This window comes from Lucilia sericata, unplaced genomic scaffold (assembly GCF_015586225.1).
Source record: "Lucilia sericata isolate MDLA Ls3-8-SP2 unplaced genomic scaffold, ASM1558622v1 Contig000502F_arrow, whole genome shotgun sequence".
In the NCBI taxonomy this organism is placed as follows: Eukaryota; Metazoa; Arthropoda; class Insecta; order Diptera; family Calliphoridae; genus Lucilia; species Lucilia sericata.
In genome coordinates, this window is record NW_023994516.1 from 268459 (window position 1) to 281126 (window position 12668).

Genomic DNA, 12668 nt, shown 5'->3' on the forward strand with positions numbered 1-12668 from the left:
AACTAACTAACTAACTAACTAACTAACTACTACTAACTAACTACTAACTAACTAACTAACTAACTAACTAACTAACTAACTAACTAACTACCTAACTAACTAACTAACTAACTACTAACTACTAACTAACTAGACTAGACTAACTAGACTAGACTAGACTAGACTAGACTAGACATAACTAGACTAGACTAGACTAGACTAGACTAGACTAGAACTAGACTACTAGACTACTACTAGCTAACTAGACTAGACTAGACTAGACTAGACTAGACTACAGACTAGACTAGACTAGACTAGACTAGACTAGACTAGACTAGACTAGACTAGACTAGACTAGACTAGACTAGACTAGACTAGACTAGACTAGACTAGACTAGACTAGACTAGACAGACTAGACTAGACTAGACTAGACTAGACTAGACTAGACTAGACTAGACTAGACTAGACTAGACTAGACTCGACTAGACTAGACTAGACTAGACTAACTAGACTAGACTAGACTAGACTAGACTAGACTAGACTAGACTAGACTAGACTAGACTAGACTAGACTAGACTAGACTAGACTAGACTAGACTAGACTAGACTAGACTAGACTAGACTAGACTAGACTAGACTATATAGACTATAGACTAGACTATAGACTAGACTATAGACTAGACTATAGACTAGACTATAGACTAGACTATAGACTAGACTATAGACTAGACTATAGACTAGACTATAGACTAGACTATAGACTAGACTATAGACTAGACTATAGACTAGACTATAGACTAGACTATAGACTAGACTATAGACTAGACTATAGACTAGACTATAGACTAGACTATAGACTAGACTATAGACTAGACTATAGACTAGACTATAGACTAGACTATAGACTAGACTATAGACTAGACTATAGACTAGACTATAGACTAGACTATAGACTAGACTATAGACTAGACTATAGACTAGACTATAGACAGACTAGACTAGACTAGACTAGACTAGACTAGACTAGACTAGACTAGACTAGACTAGATAGACTATAGACTAGACTAGACTAGACTATAGGACTAGACTATAGACTAGACTATAGACTAGACTATTGACTAGACTATAGACTAGGACTATAGACTAGACTATAGACTAGACTATAGACTAGACTATAGACTAGACTATAGACAGACTATAGACTAACTATAGACTAGACTATAGACTAGACTATAGACTAGACTATAGACTAGACTATAGAACTAGACTATAGACTAGCTATAGACTAGACTATAGACTAGGACTATAGACTAGACTATAGACTAGACTATAGACTAGACTATAGACTAGACTATAGACTAGACTATAGACTAGACTATAGACTAGACTATAGACTAGACTATAGACTAGACTATAGACTAGACTATAGACTAGACTATAGACTAGACTATAGACTAGACTATAGACTAGACAGGACTAGACTATAGACTAGACTATAGATTAGACTAGACTAGACTAGACTATAGACTAGACTAGACTATAGACTAGACTAGACTATAGACTAGACTATAGACTAGACTATAGACTAGACTATAGACTAGACTATAGACTAGACTATAGACTAGACTATTGACTAGACTATTGACTAGACTATAGACTAGACTATAGACTAGACTATAGACTAGACTATAGACTAGACTATAGACTAGACTATAGACTAGACTATAGACTAGACGATAGACTAGACTATAGACTAGACTATAGACTAGACTATAGACTAGACTATAGACTAGACTATAGACTAGACTATAGACTAGACTATAGACTAGACTATAGACTAGACTATAGACTAGACTATAGACTAGACTATAGACTAGACTATAGACTAGACTAGACTATAGACTATACTAGACTATAGACTAGACTATAGATAGACTATAGACTAGACTATAGACTAGACTATAGACTAGACTATAGACTAGACTATAGACTAGACTATAGACTAGACTATAGACGAGACTATAGACTAGACTATAGACTAGACTATAGACTGACTATAGACTAGACTATAGACTAGGACTATAGACTAGACTATAGACTAGACTATAGACTAGACTATAGACTAGACTATAGACTAGACTATGAGCTGACTATAGACTAGACTATAGACTAGACTAGACTACTATAGACTAGACTATAGACTAGACTATAGACTAGACTAGAGACTATACTATAGACTATACTATAGACTAGACTAATAGACTAGACTATAAGACTAGACTATAGACTAGACTATAGACTAGACTATAGACTAGACTATAGACTAGACTATAGACTAGACTATAGACTAGACTAGACTAGACTATAGACTAGACTATAGACTAGACTATAGACTAGACTATAGACTGACTATAGACTAGACTATAGACTATACTATAGACTAGGCTATAGACAAGACTATAGACTAGACTATAGACTAGACTATAGACTAGACTCTAGTCTACAGTATAATCTAGCTAGCTTTGCCGAAAACGCCCGAATACGTGGTCATACTTGAAATCATAACATTACATCATGACAACTCTCTACCACATTTGGACTATTTAGAAAGAATTGGTTGGGAATTCCGACTACTATTTGTTTCGATTCATGAAAATTTCATAGCTTACGTGCATATAGACAAATTTCTGCATAAAATGTAATCGGTGTTCGTTTACTTTTACATAAAATTACACTGTGTGTTATTTTTGAAGTCATTGAATTATAACCATATACGGACACCACTATGTGATAAAAGACAAAAAAGAAGAAATTACCATTGCCTTCTAGTTTTACCTAAAGTCAAGCACGTTTTATGGACATATGTATACATATGTTTTTCATATTTGCATAAAACTGATAATTTTCTTAGGCTCATATTTTGCAAGGCGTTTAAAATTTTGATAGACTACTTATCTGAGGCAAAGATGTAGCTCTTGTCATTGTGAACATATAAAATCAAACAAATTTCATTATATTTTTTTAATTTAAAGTGAAATATTAGGTATATAACGACACCTGCACGTATGTGTGATAATTATTTATTGATATTACAAATATTAAGTATACGCCTAGTTTAGAGAAGCACTAGAAAGAAAAAATTATATTTTGTTAAATATTTTGGGATTTTTATCTTGAAGATGAAGTTTATTTTTGTGTTTTGTTGTGTATGTTCCAAATTTTTGTTTTTTATGCCAAAAGCTACAACTTTGCCTAACCCACCCACTTTGTGTGGGGACTAGAATCAAATGTGGCGGAATAATTATGAAAATCGGCAGTAATATTTTGACTTATACAAAACCAAGTTTTGTCGGTTAATTATGAGTTCATGAGCATGAACCGGTTTTAATAATGAACCGGATTCAATCATGGGTTTCGCCCTCTGTAAAGAGAAAAGTGTGTACCAAATTATCTTGGAAGTTGTGACCTGTAGCGTGCGCAAAAGGTTTACATGGCGGACGGACATTGCTTGTTCGATTCTTATAAATAGTAGCACAAACGCCCCACTATAGTGGTGTAGGTTATAAATACCTTTTGTTAAAATTTAACTATTTTTTTAAGATTGCATGTCTTTTGCATATTTGCCAAAATGAAGTCGTAAAACAATTAAAAAACTACAATTTATTATCTAAATGTCACACCTTTTTATGTTTCAATTACACGCACATTTCAATTATCAAGTAAAATGGAAAAAAAGACAATTGAAGCCAAATTTTAATAAAGATCAACTTTTTATGGAGATACAAATGAATGAAAAATTTAATAAAATTATTTACAATAGTTATGGTGAAAATTGCCCAAGAATATAAAATCTATTCAAAATTTAATATGGACTAAGAAATTTTCAAAATATATAACCCTTAAAGGTGAAGGAGGCTATAAAAAAAGAAATTTCCATTTTTTATTTATTAACTTATTTTAAACCAATTAAAATGTATTCAAATTTTCACTTTCACAAGAAAAATTAAGTACTGGTATTTACATATTTCTAAAAAGAAAGTAAATCCTTATTATATTGACTTTTTATAATCATTTGATTTCCGTTATATACCTTCTAGCAACTTACAATAATATAATCTTTTGGCAATTTCCCAGGCTTCAATAGAACATTGAAAGTATAAATCCCAAACACACGCAATAATCAAAAATGATAAAATATCAGGTTTAAGCCTCTTAAATTTGTTAGCGATAAAAAAAGGGGGAAAAAAAAACGAGATGAACAAATTCCTAAAAATGCAAATTCAACTACATAACAATAACACTCGTTAAGGAAACCTCCTCGTCAACATCTTTTGTGTATGTCATTTCCGTATTTTCAATAATTTTCTTTTTTTACAAACTTAGTTATCATTGGAATTTGTAGATAACAACAACAAACTCATAGTCATTTACAATACATGTTTATTTATACAAACATTAATGCTAGTAGACGTTAGAATTTGAACAAATCCTCACGCCTCATTTCAATAAAATTTTATATGCCCGACAATAATTTCAATGACAATTTTTTTTTTTTTTACTTCTTTTACGTTTATTTCGTTTATTTTCGGAAGCTGTTATTGAACACGTAGATTTTCTTTTTTTTATATTTAATTCCATTTATTTTTTTTGGGTATTGTTGTTAAGGTTATTTCGCTGTATTTGAATGTATAGAAATTGGATGTACAACAACCTCAATGTTGCCTTCAATGTTGATAGTTAACAAATTATAGAAAATTATTTCATCGTTAACAAGAAATTATCATTTGAATGTAAAAATTTTACGAATTTAACAAGTAAGAGTGTTATATAAATACGTATGTAGCTGAATATAAAAAAACCTTATATTTGTCATAAATTTAATCGATCCTGAATAAAGCTGAATTGTAGTATATGAACATCTTTAATAAACATGAACATCAAGGTTCTGACGTAAATTGTTGATCAATTATCTAATAAATTGCGACCTGTTGTTTGATTAAAACGCTTAAAGATCGATAGGCAGACAGACGAACAGACAGATAGACAGACAGGTTTACAGACATATAGACGGAAAAACAGATAAACAGTCAGATAGACAGACCGACAGACAAGTACCAATATTTTTATGTGTTATATCAGCAAAAAGATCCAACCCACAGTTCTAATAAATGTAAGTTGACGTGTTAGTAAAGTATTCTTGAGATATGTAGCTCAAAGAGACTTTCGCCTGTCTGCGATCTTGGCAGACACATTAATGCAGTAAATGTTATTTAAGTAGCCCATACTAGTTCAGTTCTAGTTCAGTTCTAGTTCAGTTCTAGTTCAGTTCTAGTTCAGTTCTAGTTCAGTTCTAGTTCAGTTCTAGTTCAGTTCTAGTTCAGTTCTAGTTCAGTTCTAGTTCAGTTCTAGTTCAGTTCTAGTTCAGTTCTAGTTCAGTTCTAGTTCAGTTCTAGTTCAGTTCTAGTTCAGTTCTAGTTCAGTTCTAGTTCAGTTCTAGTTCAGTTCTAGTTCAGTTCTAGTTCAGTTCTAGTTCAGTTCTAGTTCAGTTCTAGTTCTAGTTCAGTTCTAGTTCAGTTCTAGTTCAGTTCTAGTTCAGTTCTAGTTCAGTTCTAGTTCAGTTCTAGTTCAGTTCTAGTTCAGTTCTAGTTCAGTTCTAGTTCAGTTCTAGTTCAGTTCTAGTTCAGTTCTAGTTCAGTTCTAGTTCAGTTCTAGTTCAGTTCCTAGTTCAGTTCTAGTTCAGTTCTAGTTCAGTTCTAGTTCAGTTCTAGTTCAGTTTCTAGTTCAAGTTCTAGTTCAGTTCTAGTTCAGTTCTAGTTCAGTTCTAGTTCAGTTCTAGTTCAGTTCTAGTTCATTCTAGTTCAGTTCTAGTTCATTCAGTTCAGTTCTAGTTCGTTCTAGTTCAGTTCGAGTTCAGTTCTAGTTCAGTTCTAGTTCAGTTCTAGTTCAGTTCTAGTTCAGTTCTAGTTCAGTTCTAGTTCAGTTCTAGTTCAGTTCTAGTTCAGTTCTAGTTCAGTTCTAGTTCAGTTCTAGTTCAGTTCTAGTTCAGTTCTAGTTCAGTTCTAGTTCAGTTCTAGTTCAGTTCTAGTTCAGTTCTAGTTCAGTTCTAGTTCATTCTAGTTCAGTTCTAGTTCAGTTCTAGTTCATGTTCTAGTTCAGTTCTAGTTCAGTTCTAGTTCAGTTCTAGTTTCAGTTTCTAGTTCAGTTCTAGTTCAGTTCTAGTTCAGTTCTAGTTCAGTTCTAGTTCTAGTTCAGTTCTAGTTCAGTTCTAGTTCAGTTCTAGTCAGTTCTCAGTTCTAGTTCAGTTTTTTTCTAGTTCAGTTTCTAGTTCAGTTTTCTAGTTCAGTTTTTCAGTTCAGTTCAGTTCTAGTTCAGTTCTAGTTCAGTTCTAGTTCAGTTCTAGTTCAGTTCTAGTTCAGTTCTAGTTCAGTTCTAGTTCAGTTCTAGTTCAGTTCTAGTTCAGTTCTAGTTCAGTTCTAGTTCAGTTTCTAGTTCAGTTCTAGTTCAGTTCTAGTTCAGTTCTAGTTCAGTTTTCTAGTTCAGTTCTAGTTCAGTTCTAGTTCAGTTCGAGTTCAGTTCTAGTTCAGTTCTAGTTCAGTTCTAGTTCAGTTCTAGTTCAGTTCTAGTTCAGTTCTAGTTCAGTTCTAGTTCAGTTCTAGTTCAGTTCTAGTTCAGTTCTAGTTCAGTTCTAGTTCAGTTCTAGTTCAGTTCTAGTTCAGTTCTAGTTCAGTTCTAGATCAGTTTAGTAGTTGTTGTGTAGTTCTAGTTCACAGTGTTTTAAAAGAATTTATAGAGTATGAAGGGTACTAGCATTTATTTCTTAATTTGGGTGATAAAAGAACTACTTCACAGAACCTGTTCCAAAGGTGGCAATTTCGAATACATATCATTAGACTAAACTCCAAACTAAAATGAATGCAAGCTATTATAATACATTCTATATCCTGTAGTGAAGCTAATACAATTTTTCATGAATATCACAAATGTTTAAAACCTCTGTGACTTAATTACTTGTAATTTCTTTCTGTATTGACTGTTTTCATAGAAATTCCTAATAACTTTTCAATTAACAGAGCAAATAATCAAGTAATACCCAAATAATTGTTAAAAGTAAATAAACAGTCAAAATGTATTATATACTACTCCTCTTACAATTAGATGTGATCTGAAAAACACTTTCTCTACACGTGTGCGTTTGATAATTTTCTGAGAAATTCTAAAAATGGCAAAACAATTATTTATATTTTTCAACTTCTTTAAACTGCCTAAGCTATTTATAAAAAGCTTGAATTATTTTCAATTAAAGTAACAGGAACTGAAAAGTAATAGCAAAGAGCTTATTTATTCCAAAAAATGCTTCTTTATAGAACCTAAGATATAAATTTGTACAACAAAATCTCATATGATTTAGTTTTATAAAACAAATTTAAAATATTTGTTTTCATAATTTATATTGATGGTATTGTTTATTTTTTTTACAAAAATTGTTATTGTATCTATTTTATCTGCAATGTTTATGTCTGCCTATGGCAAATGTTTAAATACAAATATGTAGATAAAACAAATTAAATCAGATTATAAATTTAAATAAATACACATAGCATAAGAGGGAATATCCTTATAAAGGATATATCTATAGATATATATTTGTTTAAATTTATATGTATATTTCTATATATTTTTACACTTACATACAAATATTTACCCATACAAGCAAATAACAATTCTCACATACAAATGTGTGTTTATCATTCATACATCCTACCTATAACTTTAACCAGCTCAATAAACTTTTTTCTTAATATAAAATAAAATAGGGAGAGAAAAGTACAAAAAATATGTAATTTGTAAATATAACACTTGGTATATCCTTCCGTATTTTACTTTACTCATACGCATACATTCAATTATATATATTTACATATATACATACATGCATATACATATGTAGGTATTAGGTATTCTTTTGCATACGTACCTACAAAATTTTCATGATGTATGTATGCTTGTCTGTAGGAAATCCATACACGTGAGATTATTTGCATATGTGGGCTAATTGAAGAGTTCATAAAAAACCCTTTTGCTGCTTATGAACTGTTTAGTTGTTTTCTATTCAAAAATTTTGTTGATTTTATTCTTAGTTTCCTTTACATAGAAACAACTGTACGAATGAGTGATATTGTCTAGTTACATAATACTCATACGTATAGGTAGTCATGCATAATAAACTGGATTTCTCGAAAATTTAAAATATTGCAAATTTCTATTTTCGTAAAATTTTTTAAAAACTATCATTTAGCAGCAAAAATTCCTGAAAAAGCTTTAGTGAGAAAATTTTTCTAAAGCTTTTCTACACTAAAAATGTTAAAGTTATTAAATAAAATGGCTTGAAAGTATTTACCCATGAAAATAGGTTTAAATTGAAGTAAACATTTATAAAAGCTTTTACAAAATATTTTATATTTTAAAAGCTTTAGAGGTAATTTTACAAAATATTATAAAATTATTTTACAAAATAATATAAACTTTTTTTGCAAAGTTTTTTGGGCAAAATATCTCATTAAAAAGCAAAAGCTTTCAAAAAGCTTTAAGTCTTATAAATAAAATTATGAAAAAAGTAGACTGCCATAAAAGCCTTATTTTTTAGTTAATAAACTCGAAAGCTTTTAATAATATGCTAAATACCTTATTAAAAAGCAAAAGATTTCAAAAAGCTTTAAGTCTTGTAAAGAAAATTATTGAAGAATACAAATAATATATTTTATTAAAATAAACTGCCATCAAAAAGTTTGTTTTAAGTCATTATTTTTGACTTAATGAACTCAAAAGCTTTTAGTAATATGCTAAATACCTAATAAAAAAGCAAAAGTTTTCAAAAAGTTTTAACTCTTGTAAAGAAAATTATGAAAGAAAAATGTTGTATAAAAATAAACTGCCATAAAAACGTCCATGAAAAAGCTTATTTTTTACTTAATAAACTCAAAAGCTTTTAATAACATGCTAAATACCTAATAAAAAACAAATGCTTGCAAAAAGCTTTATGTCTTAATTAGTTAATATAATTTATAATAATAAAATGTCATGAAAAAGCTTATTTTTTACTTAATAAACTCAAAAGTTTTTAATAATATGTTAAATAACTCTTTAAAAAGCAAGAACTTTCAAAAAGCTTAAGTGTTGTAAGGAAAATTATGCAAGAATGCTAATAAACTACCATAAGAAATATTTTTTATAAAAAGCTTTTTTTAATTTTTTTCTGCAAAATATTTTATTAAGAAGCATAAACTTTCAAAAAGCTTTATGTCTTGCATAGAAAATTATGGAAAAATAAAAATAAAATGATTTATAAAAGTAAACCGCAAATAAAAAAGTTTACTTTTTACTTAATACACTCACAAGCTTTTAATAATTTCCTAAAAGCTTTTAGAAAATCTTCAAGATTTGAAGTAATTTTCTTTAAATATATGTTGAGTAACTCGCATTTTACCATAGAAAATCTTAAAAAGCTTGTACTTGTACTAACAGCAAAGCTTTTTAAATAACTAAAAGCTTAAAATGACTTTTTAGCATTTAGAAATATAGAAGGTTTCAATTAAGGCAACAATTTCCAAAAGCTTTCACAAAATGTTTCTTAAAGTTTAAATGTTAAAAACAGAACCACATAATTTTCAGGCAAAAGCTTTGTATTTTAAACGGTTTTAAGATTTTTTTTTTAAAAACTTTAATTTAAAAAAAAAAAACAATAAAAAATGAAAAATTTTGCTTAAATTTATGTAAAATGAATAGGTTAATAAGGTTAATAGAAAATTTAAAAAAAGCAAAAGCTCCCTGAAAGCTTTTTTTAAAAAAAATCTTATTTTTATTATTTTGGCTACAAAAATTTAAAAATTCCACTTTAATTAAAGTAAAACCGATATTTTAAAGAAATATTTAAAAAAGCTTTTAAAAAGCTTTTAAGAAAATTTAGCTTTATTTGGGCAAAATTTTGTTGAAATATATTTCATTAGTTAAAAGCTAGCGATTCTTATAGTTTTTTAATAGCTGAACTAAAGGAAACCAAGTATTTTCCTTAAACATTAAAAAATCCCATAGGCGTATGATTAATATCATGTGATTTGTATTCAACATACGCCACAGTGTTTTTTATTAACTAAATCATTATGTCTCTGACATGTATTTTATTAATAATTCTATTAGTTTCCTTCTTAAAAATAACATATTTAATAATCTAAATAATTTACAATCCTGTCACTCATCCCTATATGCAAATGTATGTCTGTCTATGTTAAAATGTAAATAAAAGTGCGTAAGTTAAACATATCATACATACAACAGACTCATACTCGTTATAATAAAAATAAATATAGAAAAAGAAATCAAAATTTAAATCAGAAAATAAGAAGAATTTCAAAAATTTTCTAAAACTTCTTCTGGTTTAGAAAGGCATGTAAGCACATGCTGTTTGATTTTGATTTTTAGGAAGGATTTCTTGCACAACAACCTAACACATACGCACTCATACATTCACACACTTACACTCACATTGAGTTCTTTTTTTTTTACTGCAAGGATTACAAGAGGCATAAGTATGCTTATTTAAGTGTTTGTATTGACATTTACATACTTCTTGCCAATTCTATTAACTTGGCTTTAAACTGTGCTGCAGATGTGCTGTTTATACTATGTTGTTGGTTTGAAGGGTAGTAAAAGTTGTACCAATTTGCTTGAGTTTTTTTTAATAAGAATTGTGATTTTTTCATATATATTCTTGGTTTTTTGTGTATTTGTTTGTTTTCTATAGTATATTTTCCATCAGTTTATATTTGTTTTGGTTGATTCAGTTTTTTGCTTTCTCACTCGCTTCTAGATAAATATCTATTCTATGTGTAGCGTACATTTGTTTGTATTTGATTTGCATTTGTATTGTTGACAATATTTGTACATGTGTGTATGCAAGTTTTTTTTTCATGATTTGTTTAGATTGGCTTTAATAGCAAAGAAACAAATTGAACTTTTAGCAACTGTTCACACTAGCAGAACTTCTGTACTTCAGGAATATGGCTCTTTTAGTTTAGTTTTAGTTTTTTTACTATTTATATCTAATTTCGCTGCTAGTGTATAGGAATTTTATTGTATTCTGACTTTGATAATAATGTTTCTATCAAACTATGTATATAAGCAAGACATTGATTATTTTCTCAGATATTTACCGGAATGACAGATTGAATTTTTAACAAATATTTTCATTATTTTCAATTTCTTTTGTATACTTTAAGGTAAATTGTTTTAAATTTTGTGTCACTATTTTGAATTGTTTAAAATTTTTGCAAATTTTCGATAATATTTCAAAGAATTTAAAGAAATTTTATATTATTTGGAAATTTTATTAATATGTCTGTTCGATAATAAAAGATTTCTACAAATTATCACAAATTGTTTTTGTGTTTCAATAAAAATTTCAAACATTTTTATGAAAATTATTAACAATTTAGTTAGTGAACAGATCTTTAATTTTCGGAATTTTTATCTACCCACAAAATAACTAACTAAGCTTACTTTGTTAAATAGTTACTCAGTAAAAATTCACCGTCTGTATTACTGTTAAGTGCTTTTATAATGAATTACATATAATCAAATTGTTTCGTAAAATAAAACTACTTTTTCAACTGCCTAATCGTAAGTACTTATTGTAAGCGGGGCACGGAAAGCACTTACTTACAATGACATCAGGGTATTAAAATAACGAATTAAAATAATAACGAGGAAGTTTCTTCATCTTTGCTCTGGTTATACAAGTCAGTTAGTTCTAAACCCAGTAGACGAGCCGGATCTATCGGCTGAATCCAAAGGGTTACAAGTTCCAGCCGAGTTGGATTCGCCCTGCAATTGATAAGGTTAGTTAGTTAGTTAGTTAGTTAGTTAGGTTAGTTAGTTAGTAGTTAGTTAGTTAGTTAGTTAGTTAGTTAGTTAGTTAGTTAGTTAGTTAGTTAGTTTTAGTTAGTTAGTTAGTTAGTTAGTTAGTTAGTGTTAGTTAGTTAGTTAGTTAGTTAGTTAGTTAGTTAGTTAGTAGTTAGTTAGTAGTTAGTTAGTAGTTAGTAGTTAGTTAGTTAGTTAGTTAGTTAGTTAGTTAGTTAGTTAGTAGTTAGTTAGTTAGTTAGTTAGTTAGTTAGTTAGTTAATTAGTTAGTTAGTTAGTTAGTTAGTTAGTTAGTTAGTTAGTTAGTTAGTAGTTAGTTAGTTAGTTAGTTAGTTAGTAGTTAGTTAGTTAGTTAGTTAGTAGTAGTTAGTTAGTTAGTTAGTTAGTTAGTTAGTTAGTTAGTTAGTTAGTTAGTAGTTAGTTAGTTAGTAGTTAGTTAGTAGTAGTTAGTTAGTTAGTTAGTAGTTAGTTAGTTAGTTAGTTAGTTAGTTAGTAGTTAGTTAGTAGTTAGTTAGTAGTTAGTTAGTAGTTAGTTAGTTAGTTAGTAGTTAGTTAGTTAGTTAGTTAGTTAGTAGTTAGTTAGTTAGTTAGTTAGTTAGTTAGTTCGTTCTTCTTTCGTTTAGTTTAGTTCGTTGGCGTTCGTTCTTTCGTTCCGTTCTTCGTTAGTTCGTTAGTTCGAGTTACGTTAGTTAGTAGTTAGTTAGTTAGTTAGTTTCGTTAGTTAGTTAGTTAGTCCGTATACCTTCCCAAAACCCCAAATCTTAATATTTAATTGA